We start from the raw sequence: 17,744 nt of genomic DNA, 5'->3' as shown, positions 1-17,744 counted from the left end.
TGCTGCCTACACCTCTCTACCTGCTCAGAATCTTCCGTCCTTCCAAGCTCACGTGTGCTCTCAGCCAAGCTCTGTCCCTAGACACTGTCATAGCTTCCCCGCTCTCTGCTTTCTGGGACAAACAGGCTCTCCCTTGCTCGCAGAGAGTTTCCAGAACCTTCTCTGTACTGACCCAAGGTCCAGATCCACTTCTCCCTGCCTAGTGGACATCTCACAGCTATCTACCTCAACAGCAATTACACTTGGCACATGACCCTCTACAAGGGGGGCAATGGAGCGTGATATAAATAGGCAGGACTTTGGGATCCAAAGATCTGGTTCAGTTCTCAGCTCCATTGCTTTTGGGCTGCGTGATTTTGGGTGAATCTTGTTACACCGTGAAGTCTCTAATGTTGGGTAAAGGACAGGGTAATCATCTTCACTGTGAATGTAAGAGGAAGTATTAACTGAGTTTTAAGCGCACGGGCTAGGAGCCAGTCCACCTGGGCTCTAATCCCCTGTGTCTCTGATTAGCTGTATAACCTTCGTCAAGTTCTTTAACTTCTTTGGCCCTCAGTTTTCTTTCTGTAAAATGGGAATAAGCACTGAACCCACGCTGTGGTTGTTCTGTGTAATGGATCTATAACAATGCCTGGCATACATAGTAAACACCTTAGAAATGTTTGGTTATTGTTTACAAACTCATTTAATTTTAAAATATCTATGGCTCTCCAGTGCTCCATATTATACAGGACAGGTGTCTTCTGGTTGCACATGAGAGAAACCTAACTCGAAACGTCCATGACAACAGAAGGACATTTTGTGGCCGTACCACTGCAAAGTCCAGAGGCAACGATGGCTCAACCTTTACAAAAATCTTGCTAAGAATGGGAGGAGGAGGAGGGAGCTGCAGAGAGAGGCAGCAATCTACTCACCAGAAATCCCACTCTAAGCCCATCTCTATCAGTTAATTCATCAAACGTAGGGCCGGTGCCTCTCTAAATTCACATCCAAATGGCTCAGGTTCAGCACAAGTCTATGGAATAGGGCAAGTGGACACGGCAGGCGGCAATTTGATCAAATGCAAAGGACACGTGCCATCTGGCATTTGTGTGCTTATTCTGGGCACATGTATTCTGTGCCCGGCTCCATCGGGGGGACTATTGGAACCCCTCCCACACACACATGTGCATGTGTACACACACGCACACAGCCGCCCTCATGCTCTGTGCAGGGAACCCAGTGTGAGGAATCATGGAAGTGTCCTTGAGGTGGGACAAGGGACCCAGGGAGCAAAGAAGGAGGAGATGGGGAGAGCATGAGTGTGGCAGGGAGCATGAGAGGCAGCCCTGAGTTCTTGCCACAGAAGGTGCCCACCATAGAAACCAGAAAGAAGAGACATTCGGCTCCCTCTAGATCCCTTGGCAAGTCTATTTATTTCCAGCACTAGTGGGATGTTAATTTCAATTTCTCAGAAAATTGCATCCTCTCTTTCCCAACCCACTCACCACTTAACCACCCCAGCCACATGCGTACTGTGGCTGTGAGCTGTTAAGCCAGGGCTGCCTTGGGTTCCAGAGGGCACACTTCATTTGTTGGTGAATTAATTCTTACATGTGCTGTGTATAACAAGTTTAAGGCTCTTTCCAAGCAAAGGCACTGTGTAGCTTTGCCTGTGCAAAATCACGTCTGCCCAGAGTTAAGGACTCCAACACTGTCTAGTGACTGTGGATAGCTAGTCCTGACTTAGCAATGGGCCAAGAGATGGTGGAATGAGGGGGTAGAGCGGAAACTTCAGTCCAGTTCCAGCTTCTCCACTGCCTGGTGGGCAACCTTGGGCAAGGTTTTTGGCTGCCTGAGCCCCAGTTTCTTTATCTCTGAAATGGGGATAATGACATCTCCCGTGTGGCATTGTTATAAGGACTAGAGAGGGCGATCATGAAGTGTCTTCTGCCATGACTGGCATGAAGATGACACTCAAAAAGTGAGTCTTTAAAGACTGGATTTGTAAGTTATTTTCTGTGGAAGAGCTTGTGCCAGGAATTCTGGCTCTTCACCATGGCCACATCTGCCGTGGCTCCCCAACATGGAAGGCCACCCATCTTTCTTCAGAAATAACAATGATTATAATAATAGCTGGCCCTTAGTAAGTATGAGGCAGTTTTATGCGTATTTACCCATTAAATCCTTGCTACGGTTCTGTGGCACTATTCTCATTCGCATTTTACAGATGTGGAAACGGAGGCCCAGAGAGGCTAAGTAACTTGCCCCATGTCACACAGCTAGGATGGGGCAAGCCTGCATGAGAACCCAGAAAGGTGCCACGTGGCACCCCTGAGGAGCTGCGGGGCTCTCTGCCTGAAGGTGCGGTGGGTGCGTTCCCTGCTGAGTGCGTCCCTCTGCGCTCACCACGGGAGCACTTGGACACGCGAGCCTGGACTAAGCCTGAGGGGCCTGTGCAGACAACAACACCAAGGCTGCAGTGGGCCCTGCTCTGTTTCTGATGTTTCTCTCCCAATGAAAACATACTTAGACTGTGACACCGCTACACTACGTCGGCGGGGGAGCTCCTTGCTGGCCTCTCAGGGGAAGAAAAGCAGCACAGATATGACAGATACGTGACCGTGCGAGCAGTCTGGTTTCCCCTGCATCCTCTCCCAAAATTTATTCCTAAGTCAATGACTAATGGGAAAGCTTAAGAACAAGTAACTGTGTTAAGGGCAGTGAAGTTACTAAAATAAGTCGCCGTGGGAGGAGGCAGAGGTTTCTGAGGGCGGAAAAACAGAGAAGAATAACAGAAGGAAAGAAATCCTCTGATTCATGAAAAAGAGGAGAAAAAATGAAAAGTATTCAATATGAGTAGAATTCCACATTAAATTCCCTGGTGTTTTGTTTTGGTTTGGTTTTTTACCTTTTCTTGCTCCAAAAGGTAGTTCCCTTTTTTACAAAGTATTTCCTCGCACCTCAATCTCTTCCTGCAAACAGATTTTGTACCTTAAACTTGTGCCAAAGGATATAAAACACTCTCTCTGTCTCCCCTTCTTGCTCTGTCCAGAAGCTCCAGCTTAGGGCTGCTGTATTGAAATGTACCAGTATGAAGGGCACGTATAAATCCTGGGAGCTCTGGAGCTTAAACAGTCATACTTTCAATTAAAACAAAGTTAGGTAATGTGAAAGTAGTATCAGAGGTATGAGACCTGTATTTTATTGGCAATGAATTAGAAACTTGGTGCCCAGATTGTATTTTAATAGTCCTAAATAAGCAAAAAGGACTTCCCCCCACCCCTGTCTATAGCAAATAATTGACCCAATTCTCTCAGGCATGTTTTTTAAAATGCAGAAACCACTTGTGTCCACTCAAGGCAACAGAAACCCATCTGGATTATTTGCATCTTGCAATTCAAATGACTTTTCAATCCACGTGGTTTATCAGCATATTTTACCACTCACAGTGGGAATTCCCCCTTCTTCCCAGTGCCAACGGGAAGCCAGTCCTCCTTTGTCTCTCTGCAACACAGAAATGTCCCCCAGAAACCTCAGGGAGAGTGCTTAGAGGGTCAACCTTTGGCCACCGGCCCACTCATGAGCTACAATAATGAAAATGCAGAGGCAGCTTTTCCGTTTTGTCATACTTTGAAGTTTGCATGATGGAAAACACGCAAGAAAGAAAGGAGAAAGAAAGCATGCCTAGCATTTCACCATTCCCAAGGGCTTCCGCGGGCATCACAGCAGCCTCAGAAGGTCGGAGGGGCGAAGAGATAGACCTCTCTGTCACTGGTGACCTAGCAAGGTCTGCCCAGCTGGGGCCAGTGCCCATGGGTTTGACCCTGGCTCAGTGACAGTCCCCTACAATGCACTATAGGGGCAGGGACAGGGATGAAAGGAGCATGTCCATTCACACCAGCCCTGGGGCAGGAGAGAGGACCTCAGCTTCTCCACAGCCTCCCATCCCTGCTCAGCTGTTCCCCAAGCTTCTCACAAGGCAGAAACGCCCCACCTGAGGGCCATCCTGCCTAGGGCTGGTGCAAGGCCTGTGGCTACCCATGTGTACCCCTCAGTCACCTTCAAACCGTTAAGGTCTTCCATCACTAGGGCTCCCTGGCTGGACTTTTTAAGTCTGTTTCAATCTTGGAAGATCGAATAGCAGGTTATGTTAGTCCAGATCTTCCAAAAAAGCAGTCGCTAGGGTGGAATTAAATACTGAAGGATTTTATGAGGGGAACTGCCCACGTCAAGGGAAATGAGAAGGAAGCCAGGGAAGGCTGGAGGCCACCAGACTGCAATGTGAGTCTGACTCAGAGGGGAGGACAGAGGGAAGGAAGGGTGGGTGGAAGCGTCCTAGATCACCGTGCAGTCGAAGGAAGCTTCAGCAAAACCACTGGGAAATCCTTGAGCCGGAGTGGGCTGACAAAGGCGTCCAGGTCTCCTGGAGCCCGTGTGCCTCAGTATCCCCAGAGCGTGCTCTGGCATTAGCAGAGAGCAGCCGGGAGGTGTGTCCTCAGCGCAAACCCAGCCACGGACTTTACGCAGCAGCTGGCGCCCTGGTCAGAGACGCTAGTGTTCTTCGGGGTCGCCACACAGGTGACAGAGTTTCCAGAGTAAAGGATGCAGGGTAGATACCAAAATGGCTGGGTCTGTCGTGGGACTTAGGAGATGCTCGCTGGCCCTCTGAGTGCCGGGGTCCAGCGCCCACACGTTCCTGGAATGCACCTGCAGGGGTTCTCTGCAGAAGAAGACCTGGTGCGCAGCGCCAACCGCAGAAGACCAACGTTTCCCAAAGAGAAACACCCAGCAGGGTCTCCATCTCCAAAGCACAAAAAGTGAAAGCTGGCTTCATTTTGGTCACCAACTGCTGGCGTAAGACGTGGCCTCTCACCAAGGCAACAACTGAGAGGAGCCCAGGAGTGAACCCAGCCAGCCTGCCCTGTGGGGTGCAGGAAGCCAGCCTTGGCCCTCACTGCCCACGACCGCCACGTCCACTACTCTCCCGGGGAGGAAGATGCCCATACCCACGTCTCCAGCTCCTCCCTGTGCACCTGTGGCTCCAGCAGGGCTCAGACTAGGGTGAGGCAAGAGAGGCCCCGAGGGGCACAATTCCAGCAGGCGTCCTCTCAGGCTGGAGGGAAGCCTTCCTCCAGTCCTCCCCACAGGACTGAGGCCTCACTCCCCTTCAAAGGCCACCCAAGACCTGCCTCCTCCACGAGAACCTACCAACTCCTGTGCCCGCTCCTCACAGATCATGTGGCCCCTGGTTTACAGAGATGCCTGACTTTTTCCCGTGCACCCTTGTCCTGCTTGCCGTTGCGTGGACAGCCCTGATCTCTCCCACCTGACTGCCCACACCTTACATGCAGCCGTCTCCCATCCTTGCACCCTTTCATGTCTGCAGCATCGGCTGTGGGGTGATTGTGGTGCTTCTTCAGGTCATTGGCAAGTTGCAAACATGGTCCCCATGGCTGCAGATGCTGAATCCCAATGTACTAATGGTCTGAATTACAAGGAGGAGGGAGCTGTGAGCACAGCATGATAAAAGGGTGCTGCAGTGTGGAGGTGAAGTGCACAGTGTCCCTCCTGCTATCTGGACCAAAGGAATCGCATCTGGCAACATGGTCCGCATGTGTACTCCTCTGGGAAATCATGAGGCTCTGTGGCCATCAAAGGCTTTACGCTTTAAAATGTGGTACTTCTGGAGAGCTGTCACTTTGATTCACAGCTGTGGCAACTGCTCTGCATAACTTCTGTGGAACGAGGCAGTGTTAAGGTCATTTCCACTTGTCCTGAAGGCCATGTAAAGTCAGACATGAGTTGACCAGGGTGTCATAAGCAAGAAAAAATTCCCCAATACTTTGGAAGCACTTATGTCATGAAATTCCATGGGGATGACTGCATATCCACCAGCACATCAGAAAATGGAGGTCTAGAAAATTCTGTTGTTTCTGTCAGTTCTAAGAAGGGGAACAAAGTCATTCATGGACAGGTAGAAGAAGTGGCTACAAGTTCTGGGGTTCTGTGGTCACCTCCCTAAGAGTGTCCCACAGAGGAAAGGAAGAGGAGCCTGAGGCAACCAGGCTCCCCTCTGGATTCCCTTGGGGTTTGCATTTGTGCCTAAAAACACGGGTCCCAGGATTTCTTCTGCATGAAAATCACATGGGAACCTTGTAACAAATGCAGGTTCCTGGGTCCCACCTCCAGATATGCCCCTTCAGTGAGTCTGGCGAGGGATTCCAGGATCCACATTTCAACCAGCTGCACAGGTGACTCCAATGCAGCCAGTGCAGGGCCTGGCTTTGAGCAGCGCTGCTGCACAGACTGAAGGAGGAGGGGGCTGATCAGAAGCCAGCCAGAACTCCAGGCAGGGTGGGAACAAGGAAGCGGGGCTGGAGTGCTGGGGCCAGGCAGCTTGATCTTATTAATGTGATTGGTATCTCCTCCAGTTAGCTGTGGCTGCATAACAAACTACCCCAAAATTAAGTGGCTGAAAACAATGGTATGTATGTTGCTCCAATCTGAAATCTGGACAGATCTCAGCAGGAACAGCCTGTCTCGACTGCACTAGACACCAGCCAGAGTGGTCGGAAGGCTGGGGCATGAAAACACCTGCACACTGGCTCATGCACCTGCCAAGTGGTCAATGCCAGCTGGAGGGCTGGGGCCTCAGCCAGGGCCATGACTGGGACACCCACATTGGCCTGTCCATAGAGGCTGGAAGCAGGAGCAAGCAGGGAGAGAGAGAACAGACAGAGACAAAGAGACAGAGGGACAGAGAGAAGCCAAACAGATGCTGTGTCGCCTTGTAATAACCTCACTTCCGGAAGTCACTTCTGCCACAGTCTATTGCTCAAAGTGAGTCACCAGAGATGCCATACTCAAAGGGACGGGATTAGAGTCCACCTTTTGATGGAGATGTGCCAAAGAATTTGTGAAAACGCTTTAAAGCGCTCCCTGATACCCCAGCACGGCGGGCTCCTCTGACCTTGTTTCCCGGCTTCACGGGGTAATGACGACTCACATCCTTGACTCCATGTTACCTGCTCCATAAGGCTTAATTAAGCCTTCATGGCCCAGTCCAGCAGCCCTGAGGCCAGGTCACCCTTGGGCAACCACCGGCCCCATCACAATAAATGAACATGACATCAGCTGAGCAGCATGGGGAGGGGAGAAGACAGGAATGCAGGGCCCCGTGCAGATTTACTTGGACTCCCCGGGGCTGTGCCGAGTCCAGGTGATGATGACAGCCCTGTTGTGACGGGAAAGGCAGGCTGCACCAGCAGCCAGGGTGGGGAAACTCCCACCAGATTCCAGTCACCCCCAGCTGGAACCCGAGGAAGTGACCTGTTTGGAATCCTCACCATGGGAAAAACAGAACAAATCTGCTAGCAACCAAACCCAACTAACCAAATCCTGACTTCAGGGGTGTTTCCCAGCAGTTACATTTTATCTCAAAAAGAATCAAGCCACAGCCAAGGAAGCTAACGTTTATGTTTTATTCTTTCTCGTTTTAAAGACAATCCCAATTTCCTACATTTCTCTGAGGGCCCATACCAACTGATAATGAGTTGGTTGATTAATTAAATAAGGATTTGTAATTGGGGTATCCTTCTACCCAGTTCTGGGTGCCAATAATGGCCTCCTGTCTGTCCCTTTATATAGGTTAATATCACAAGTGCAGCCCTTCCCCCCAAGGCCTCGAGGCTCTGATGCCAGGAGCTCCCTGGTGCCGAAGCCTGCTGTGAGAGGGGCCCGGAGAGTCTAGCCGGCCCACCTGTCTCAGGGCACTGTCTGCTCTTCACCTTGGCAGGTGGGGGTTCAGAGCATCAAGGCATGCACAGCAGCAGGGAATATGTGGGATCCCCGGTGTGGTCCCAGCAGTGTGAAGCTGGTTAGGGGTTGACACGGGCCCACCCAGGAAGAAGTCACTTCTGAAAGTCTGGCAGAGTTCTGATGTGAAGGCTAGGGCCTCTACCTCCCCTACTTTGGGGAACCCTTAGGAGCGGTCCTTGGGTTCTTTGGGGAAAGAGGATCCCCTGGTTCATGCCGGTTTCAGGCCTTGGTAGGCCTGAGCTCAGAAGGCAGCAGGCCTGGATGTGGGCCTCTCCCGTGAGCACAGTGGTCCTCAACCAGGGGCATTTTTCTTCCCAAAGGACACTGGGCAATGTCTGGAGACATTTCTCATTGTCACAACTAGGATGGGGTTGCTCCTGGCACTAGTGGGTGGACCCCAGGGGTGCTGCTGAACGTCCTACAATGCTCAGGATAGTCCCCACAACAAGGAATGATCTGGCCACAAATGTCAACAGTGCCGAGGCTGAGGAACCTGTGTAAACGTAAGCTCCCACCCGGGTATACAGCAGCTCCGAGGCTGCGGAGGCGTGAGGTCGGCCTTGCACACCTGGAAGCCCATTCTCCCTCTGCTGCCTAGAGATCCCCACTCCAGAGGCGACAGGTTTTTAAGCCACTCAAAGCCCCCTAGCATAATGTGACCCCCCTTGTAAGGGAGGCCTTGTAAGCAACTCTTCTCAGCAAGGACAATCTGGGATCTTCTCTCCTACCTAAACCTTGAAGTAGTTGCCACCTTCTTTATTGTAGAAGAAAAAACAGTCCCACAGCCTAGTCTCTATTGAGGCGCCCTTAAGGTAAATCCCACCGAGCACGAGCTACACGCTACGCACTTAGCTTCAGCACTTACGCTTCTGAGGCTCATGCCTCCCCAGGCAACATCAGCGGAAACAGAAATACCAGACAGGATAAATTCTAGTCTGAGAATTTTTTAAAACACCGTGCAATAGAGAAGGTCTAAGTGACTCTAGGGAGGCTTTTCGAGGAGGTGGTGATTCAGCAGAGGCCGGAATGATGAGGAGCCAACCATTCAAAGGTCTTGGGGGAAAGCACTTTAGGCAGAGTGAACGGCAAACACCAGGGCTCCAGGGAGTGTTTGAGAGGCAGACAATGAGGACGGTGAGGAAGGCAGGGCTGGGCATGAGTTTCACTGGGCTTTAGAAAGAGTTCAGATTTGTTCTGGTGGTAACCAGAAGCCATCAGATTTAGATTAGATTCAGAGGGATGAGAATGATCACTGTCCCCTGCAGACTGCAGAGAATGACTGGGAAGGGGTGGGGTCGGTTCAGAGACTGTTAGGGTAGCCCCTCCAAGAGAAGACAATGGCTTAGGCAGGATCTGAGCAGTGCAGATGGGAGAAGTGGTCAGATCTGGAATACGTTTGCCAAATAAATCTGCCAGGACTCGGTGGATAAATGTAAGGAGCAAAAGAAGGAAAAGCATCAAGAATGGTTCCTGGGTTTGAGGTCCCATAGAGTAGATAGTGGTGCCATTTACTGAGGCAGAAAACACCCGGGGAGAAGCAGCCGTGAGGAGGAGGAGAGGCAAGAGTTCTGTTGCAGCCACGTGAGTCTGAGAGGCTTGGTGAACCTCTACGTGGAGTTCGGAGTCTGGAGATGTGGGAGAAAATCAGGCTATCAGGATCTTCAGCATAAAGACGGTAGTAAAAGCTCAGAGCCCACATGGGACCACGTGGGGAGAAAATAGGGGAAAGAGAACGGGATCCAAAGCTGAGTCTTAGACTTTTCCATTTGGAGGTCAGACATGGGTAGAAGATACTAAGAAAGAGCAGCTGATGAAGTAGCAGGAAAACCAGAAGAATGGGATGGGATGGGATGGGATGGGATGGGATGGGATGGGATGGGATGGGATGGGATGGGATGGGATGGGATGGGATGGGATGGATGGCAGGGAAGCTCTGAGAAATGTTTCCAAAAGGAAAGGGTGGTCAACCATGCCAAATGTTGCTGAAAGCCACAGTGAAAAGAGGACAGCAGATGGACCATGGGATTGGCATGGACGCTGGTGAGGACAGTGGAGCTTGAAAGCCTGATGAAGAGGACTCAGGAGAGAAGCAAGGTGCGAAAGCAGAGCAGATGACGCAGCATCGTCTTTCTGGGAGGGAGGGCAGAGAAGTGAGGTCCTAGCTACACAGGCACGGAGAGGAGAGGAGAGCCAAGGACATGTCAGCGTGCCCGCAGGAAGGATGGGGCAGAGAGGGAGAAACTGATCGTGCTGGACAAAAAGATGGCATTTGTAAAAGTTCTCATTTTGTTAATAAATCATGTAAAGGTGCATTTATTTGTACCATTTCTTTCACTTAGGGATTCTTTGGCTCAGAGAGTCTTCATTTCTGTGGTACTAATATAAAGTTACACTTTTTTTTTTCTTTTTCTTTTTTGTCTTTTTGTGACCGGTAAGGGGATCGCAACCCTTGCCTTGGTGTCGCCAGCACCCGCACCGTGCTCAACCAGTGAGCGCACCAGCCATTCCTATATAGGATCCGAACCCGAGGCCAGAGCGCCGCTGCTCTCCCAAGCGCCGCACTCTCCCAAGTGCACCACGGGGCCGGCCCTAAAGTTACACTTTTTAATAGGAGGAATATGTAACCTTCTGTTTATGAGAAAATGCCCCCAAAGGACTGGTTTAATTGGGTATATGAGATCCTTAGACATGCAAATTATCACAGCCTTAAAATTATTCATTTCTAATGTCCCCTGTGTCCACCAGATAACACATGGTCACTCCTGCTTATGATCTCAGCTTCTGATGAGCTGAATTACTCCCAAGTCCACAAAGGCCACACCGTGGCAGGCTGCTGTACCTTACACCCTCACACAGCCTGGCCTTCTGGGCGTCCCAGTGTGTCTACCTAAGGAACACCATCTTGTCACCTTCTCTTGGAGTCCTCCCTCCCTTGGGTCTGCACTGATCTCTGTGGATTTCTTCTCTTTGTTTTCTTTTTATTAAGGTAATGTGGGACCCTAGCCGGTGTTCAGAACCAAGGATTACAATTAAGCCAACTCTAAGAAACTGAAATCTGTTAAAAAAAAAAAAAAAAAAAAGATAAAAAATAATGCATGTGCTTGCAGAAAATACAAGCAATACAGAAAGGAATAAAAAAGAGATCCAAATTCAACTAAGCCCACATCCTCGGAAACAACCACCATTAATATTTTGCACAACATCCTTCAGATCTCTCTGTAACCCTGAGTGGAAGACACGGTGCTGCAGAGTGGGATTACTCCTAGACAAGTTTGTCTTTGCTCACTACAGCGACCACCACAGGGGCTCACCTTATATTCTTTTGTATTCCCAGTGCTTTGCACAAACACAGGCCTGCAGAGGACCCATATGTGTTTGTGAAGTTAATGAGCAAGTGTATACGTGGAAGTAAAACTCAGCAACAGCAGAAATAATGCAGTTCCCTGACATCACTTACAGATGGGGAGACAGAGACTCAGAAAGAAAGATGAGCCCACCTGTCCTGAAGGGGCAAACTTGGAGCCCTGGAAGGTTCCTGGTCTTTGCTCTAAAACAGATCCAGATAAAAGTGGCATTTCAGATCAACATGGAAAGTATATCTTAAATAAATATTGCTGAGATCACTGGTAAATAATACAAGGAAAAAACAGAAGAGCCTTATTTCATGCCATATGCCACCATATAAGAACTAGTAGGCCATGTAGGTAAAAACAGTCTTGGAGTAAGAAAAGAATAACAAAGATACAGATATACAAGGAAGGATCAATTGCTTGACAGCACAAAATGAAAAGGACTTACAAAATTGAAAGGCAAATGGGAAAATATTTTGAAGTATTGAATCAAAAGGCTTAATATATAGAGTTCTTATGAATCAACAAGATAAAAGCACTAATTGAAAATAGTAAAAGGAAATGAAAAAGGTAATTCATAACAGAAGACACAAATTGACGGTACATATTGGATTTTATAGGACTATAAATTGTAGGACATGAAGTCACTAGGATTTAAGAAAGCAGGTTTAAAGGAACCATGTTTTTTTTATTTTGTTTGTTTTGGTTTTTGTCTACGAGGTTGGCAAAGCTTAAAAAATATACTTACCATTGTTGATGACAATATTAAAAAAAAAAAATGGTGTTCTCCCCTGCTGGTAGTGCTGTATACGGGAACAATCTTCAGTAGGTCCACTTGGCAATATATGTCAAAAGCCTTTAAACTGTGTGTGTTAGTTCACTCACCATGGCCAAAACTAAGAATTTATCACAAGGAATCATTTAGGGTTACGTGCAAAGATAGTAACCATGGTAATATCTGGGATTACGGGTTGTTTGTTTCCTCTTTGTACTTTTCATTGTTTTCCAAGTGTTCTGAATTGAACTTACATCGCTAAATTAGAGATCAAAAATCAATTAGGACTTTCAGGTAAAGATGGCAAATGAGCATTAATATTTACCTCCATTTCCTCCCTCCAAATGAACTAAAGTAGCAGTAAAGTGATTTTTGAGGTATAGACCCACCAGGACAAAGAGAATGGGAAAAGAATATTTGGAAGCTGGAAAGTGAAGGAGAAGTAACTGACTTAGCAAACCTGAACCAATAGTGGGGAATGCCAAGATGCAACCGCATTCACACCACAGACCTGCAAAAGGCTCAGGAGTTGGCAGCCCCATGTTCCTTTGGAAGTAGAGAAAAAGATAATGCTGAAAACAGAAGGTCTGGTTGAAAGTCTGTTTGAGAAGCAGCTAGACCCCAGCAGCTCTCCTTCCCAGCTCCACAAAGGGCAGAAGCCTGCTGGGTTTTTCCCACTGGAAAGGTAAACCAAGCGTTTCTGGGCTAGAAAACACCAGGCAGAAGTGAGGGCAGGGGCACTGTGTGGAAGAGAGGCACTGAGTAGAAGTCTACACACTGAATACCTGTGTCTCCAGCCTTGCTTCCCCTCTTGACTCTCAGAAGGCCAGCAGCCAGGCTCAAAAATTCTCTTATTAGTCCAACAAGCCCAAGAGAAATAATCATCAGAGGATTTCCCAGTGAAACAGCCATGCCAAATCACCTTGCACTTAATTCCACTGTAAGGAAATTCCTCCATCCACCCACTACCACCACCACCAGACAGAGAGGGCTTCAAACAGATTTTTGGTGCACCACTCTTAAACTATGAGCAGAGTAGCAAGAATCCCCCGATAAATGAAGAAGCCTATTTCATTTGATTTCGTTGATTCTAAGATGCATATGTTTGACATCTCTGAATGAACATCTCTGAAATCCAGACACGCCTTACAAATCAAAATTTTAAAATCACTGTGAGCCAAGAGGCAGTCGTGATTCAGCTATGCAAAATAATTTCATGGACATCTTCTTGTAAGATCAAGAGAGCACTAGCACCAGGGAGTCTTAGAGTCAACAAAATATGTGAATAGGAAAGTGAGGGACCAAAGCAAACTGGAAAAGCAAATAGGAGAAAAACAATACTATCATTAGTATCTTTAGAGAGATAATAAAGACAATGTATTCATTTTTTTAAAAATCTATGAAAGAACATTAAAATAATTTTTGGAAATTAAAATAAGATAGCTTACAATAGAAGATTAGGTTGAGAAAAATTCCCAGAGAGAAGAGCAAAGAGAAAAAGAGATAGAAAATAGATGGGAAAAATAAGAAAGAATTGTCCAAGAGTTCCAAAAACAGAAAACAAAGAAATCATCAGTAAAATAATTCAAGAAAATCTCCCAGAACTGAAAGATATGAATTTGTAAATTAAAAAGGGCCCACCAAGAAGAAAAAACAAAATAGTCCCACAACAGAACATATCATTGTGCTATTTCAGAATACTAGAGACAGAGAAAATGTTCCCAAAACTTCAGAAGAGAGAGAGGGTAAAAAAAGCAACCCAAGATTGCATCTAACAAGCCAGAAGATGATGGAGCAAAGCCCTCAAATTTCTGAAGTAAAATGTTTTGAAATCTTGAATTTTATACTCAGCCAAACTATCAATTAAATGAACAGATAGAATAAAGACCTTCTCAGACCTGCAAGGAGGGAGGTCAAAGAATTACCAGAAAAATGGGTGAAACAGAACCCAGGATGGCAGATGTGTCACTGGAGTAAGAGCAACCAATACGGTTGGGAGCAATTCAGAAGATCCAGAAGAGACTTCTTCAGGAAAATTAGCATATTGAGAGATATGCCCACCTGGAAAACTGGGCATTGAATTAGTGATAAGTATATGGGAGTCTAAGCAAATGAAACAGGCAGGAAATTATTAACTCTATGAAAAACAAAAAGATATAACAGAAAAGAAAGGTAATAATTGTGTACTGCGTGACTCAGCACACACGGTCATAATAAATGCTGAAAAAGGAGCCGACCGAAATTAGAATTTAACTATGCTGGGAGAATGGAGAACGTGAATTGTGTTCTGCGGGCTGATGGGTAAAAGAGAACAAAATCCTTGTATTCCAGAATATACTTACCGTCCAAATTTTTTTAAATCAAGAAATATGTTAAAATTTTACATATTTACAAATTTATGTATTTTACAAATATGAAAGTGTCAAAAGAATCAGGTGAAAGTTGCAAGTGGATGACTCTAGAGAGTGGAACAGGGAATTGCTGTAATAATCAACCATGTAGAAGTGTTTTAATATTTGCAGTCTATACGTATGAGTACGAGGGGTCTTCAAAAAGTTCATGGAAGGATATGTTTTAATTCAATTTTTCCACAAACTTACTTAAGTACCCTCCTATATAGCTTTAACAAAATTAAAAGTTAAATTAGAAAAAAAAAGGGAAAACAATGAATGAGCATGGACTTTGGAATCAGATGTGAGTTCAGCTACCAAGTATGTCTCTCGCTAGCTGTGGGATGGTGGCCAGTCACTCTCCCAGCCTCAGTTTCCTCATCTGTAAAACAGGAATTAAAATAACCGACCACACAGGGCTGAGATGAACACTAGATGGGAGAATACCTTTAGAGCGGCTAGCACATATTTGCCACTTTGATCTCGCTCCACACCCTTCACAGCTGGATCTAATCCCCACCTTCAAACAGCTTAGAATTTGAGAAAAGCAAATATGTGGTCTTTAGGTACCTTGGAAATAAACCCATGCTTATTATTTTTAGGTTTTAAAGGAAAATGTCCAGGTTTGTGCTTTCATTTCTTGACTATGAAGATTGAGTGCACCCAAACATCATATCATAGTGTCAGTGATTTACCTACTTCCTGGTAACTCCCCACACCTGTCCTAGATCCCCTCCCCAGCTTCAGCACCAGCTGAAAGAGACTCCAATCCCCACACACATCCTCATTCACAAAATAAAATTCAAAAGCCCCTTTTGGTAGTAGATAATCAGAAATAACATAGAAGTAAAGTGAGATTTTAAAACCCATTTTTTTCCTCACTGGGGATTTTTCTGATATAATCATAAGAATGGGTGGAAAAGTACAGAAGAGGGGAAGGCATTGGACAAAATATAAACAGTCCTACAAAGTGTTTGGAGTTAGGAGCAAATATTCAAGTGATTTCCAATTCCAAAGCACCAATACAAAGCAATAAACCCACCACCACAGTAACCTACTACACAGCTACTATGTCCACACACTGTGCACACGCTTCACTCCATCTGAGTTCTTCCTTCACCTTCTCCTGAGGTTGTTAAGTCACCAACGACCTTCACTCACCCAGCGTGATGCTCACTGCTCTGCCCCAACCCTCCACGACCTTTCAGCAGCAGTTGGCAATGAACCACTCTGTCCTTCTTGGGACACTTTCTGTCCTGCCTTTGTGACACTGTGTTCTCCCAGTGATGGCTCCTCCCTATTCCCCCAGCTGTAACCAGCAACTCTAACCTGTTTCCCAGCTTAGACAACTGCAACAGACACCTCCTGGTTTCCCATGGCCATTCTTTCTTGTCTCTGAGCATTGTCCACACAGCAGCTAGAGCGGATCGTTAAACTCGTAAATCGGACCAACACACCCCTCTTAAATGCTCCAAGGGCCTCCCGCTGCAGTTTAATCAAAGTTAAATCAAAGTTAAATTAAATCTCCTTACACCAGAGCCTACCTGAAGGTACTACATAATCTGACCCTTCCTCCTCTGTGACCGTGCCACTCCTCTCCTGTCACCTTGCTGGCTGCTCCTTGTCTTTCACGTGTCAGGCCACATGCTTCATCCTTGAAAAGGCCTTCCTGACCAATTGCTCTAAAGAGACTCCTCCCTGTCACTCCCTCTCACACCACCCTGCTTCCTTCCTTCATGACACTTACTACAAAGTGAAAGTCCTGTTCATCCATTTATTTACAGGATAGTTGTGACTTCTTCCCTATACCACAAGCTCCATGAGAGTAGGGACTTTGTCTGTCTTGCACAGTGCCTGGATCAGAGTAAGAAGTAAATAAGTGCTATTTTTAATCAACTAATCAATAATAAATTTGATGAAAAAATAGCCACCCAAGAGAGACGGAATAAGATGAACAAAAGCAAGAGATCCTAGAGGAAACAGGCAATAGAAGAGACCTTCAAAACTTTCTCATCAGACTCAGAGGAAAGTAATAGCTTATCTATCAAAAAAGAAAAGAAACACAGAATGTTCACACATGCACAAAAAGCCAGATAACAGGAAAAAAATTCTTGAATTTTGAAAATATAATTGACAAAATAAAAAATTCAATGAAAAGGGCTAGAAGCAAAACATTGATCTCTTCAATTTTAAATTAAAAATGCAAAGATTTAGGGGAAAAAATTTAAGTTAAGAGACTTAAGAGGATCAATTCAAAAAGCCTAATATCCACCTAATAGATGTTCAGGGAAAAGAGCACAGCTCTCTTCTCCAGCCTTCCAAGACGCCAAAAGGAAAGAAGGCCACTGAGAAGAAGGTGGCCCCAGCCCCTGCTGTGGTGAAAAAGCAGAAGGCTGAGAAAGTTGTAAATCCTCTTTTTGGCAAAAGGCCTAAGAATTTTGGCATTAGACAGTATATCCAGCCCAAAAGGGACCTCAGGGGATTTCTCAAATGGCCCCACTGCATCTTGCTGTCACAGCAAAGGGCTATCCTCTATAAGTAGCTGAAAGTGCCTCCTACAATTAACTAGTTAACCCAGAACTTTGATGGCCAAACAGCTACTCAACAGCTTATGCTGGACCACAAGTGCAAACCAGAGACAAAGCAAGAGAAGAAACAGAGACCGGTGACTTGGGCTGAGAAGAAAGCTGCTGGCAGGGGAGATGTCCCACAAAGAGAACACCTGTCCTTCAACCAGGGGTTAATACTGTCTCCACCTCAGTGGAGAACAAGAAGGCTCAGATGCTGGTGATTGCACATGACATGGATCCCATCGAGCTGGTTGTTCTCCTGCCTGCCCTGTGCCATAAGAGGAAGGTCCCCTACTGCATTATAAAGGGGAAGGCCAGACTATCTAGTCCACAGGAAAACATGCACCACTGCTGCCTTCACTCAAGTTAACTTGGAAGACAAAAGAACTCTGGCTAAGCTGGTGGAAACTATCAGGATCAACTACAATTACAGATAGAATGAGATTTGCTGTTACTGGAGAGGCAACATCCTGGGTCCAAAATCTGTGGCTTGCTAAGGAACTTTCCACTAAGCTAGGTTAAATGTAACTATTGAGTGTTCTGTACATAAAAATAATAAAAAATCTTCCTTCAAAATAAAAGAAAAGAAAAAGAATAGGAGAACAGAGAACATGAAAGACAGAAATTATTAAAATGCTTCCAGAACAAAAGAAAGATGTGGGTCTCCAAACAGGGTATTTCTCAGACATACAAAAACTGCAGGAGATCACCACCACACAACTAGCCCTGCAAGAAATCCTCAAGGGAGTCCTGTATCTAGAATCTGAAAAATTATAGTCACTACAATGAATATACAAGAAGGAACAAAATTCAGTGATAAAACAAAACTACAAATGAGAAAGAGAAAGAAAAAAACAAA

General features: G+C 46.4%; 1 pseudogene; it reads left to right on the top strand.

The window, feature by feature from the left end:
* The first annotated feature begins 4,632 nt into the window (after window positions 1-4,632).
* LOC134378889 (large ribosomal subunit protein eL8-like) lies at window positions 4,633-17,382 on the top strand (annotated as a pseudogene).
* Window positions 17,383-17,744: the final 362 nt, after the last annotated feature.

The sequence above is a fragment of the Cynocephalus volans genome, chromosome 5, assembly GCF_027409185.1.
Source record: "Cynocephalus volans isolate mCynVol1 chromosome 5, mCynVol1.pri, whole genome shotgun sequence".
NCBI lineage: Eukaryota > Metazoa > Chordata > Mammalia > Dermoptera > Cynocephalidae > Cynocephalus > Cynocephalus volans.
The sequence above is the reverse complement of the archived record's forward strand: the minus strand, read 5'-3'. Positions and strand labels throughout refer to the sequence as shown.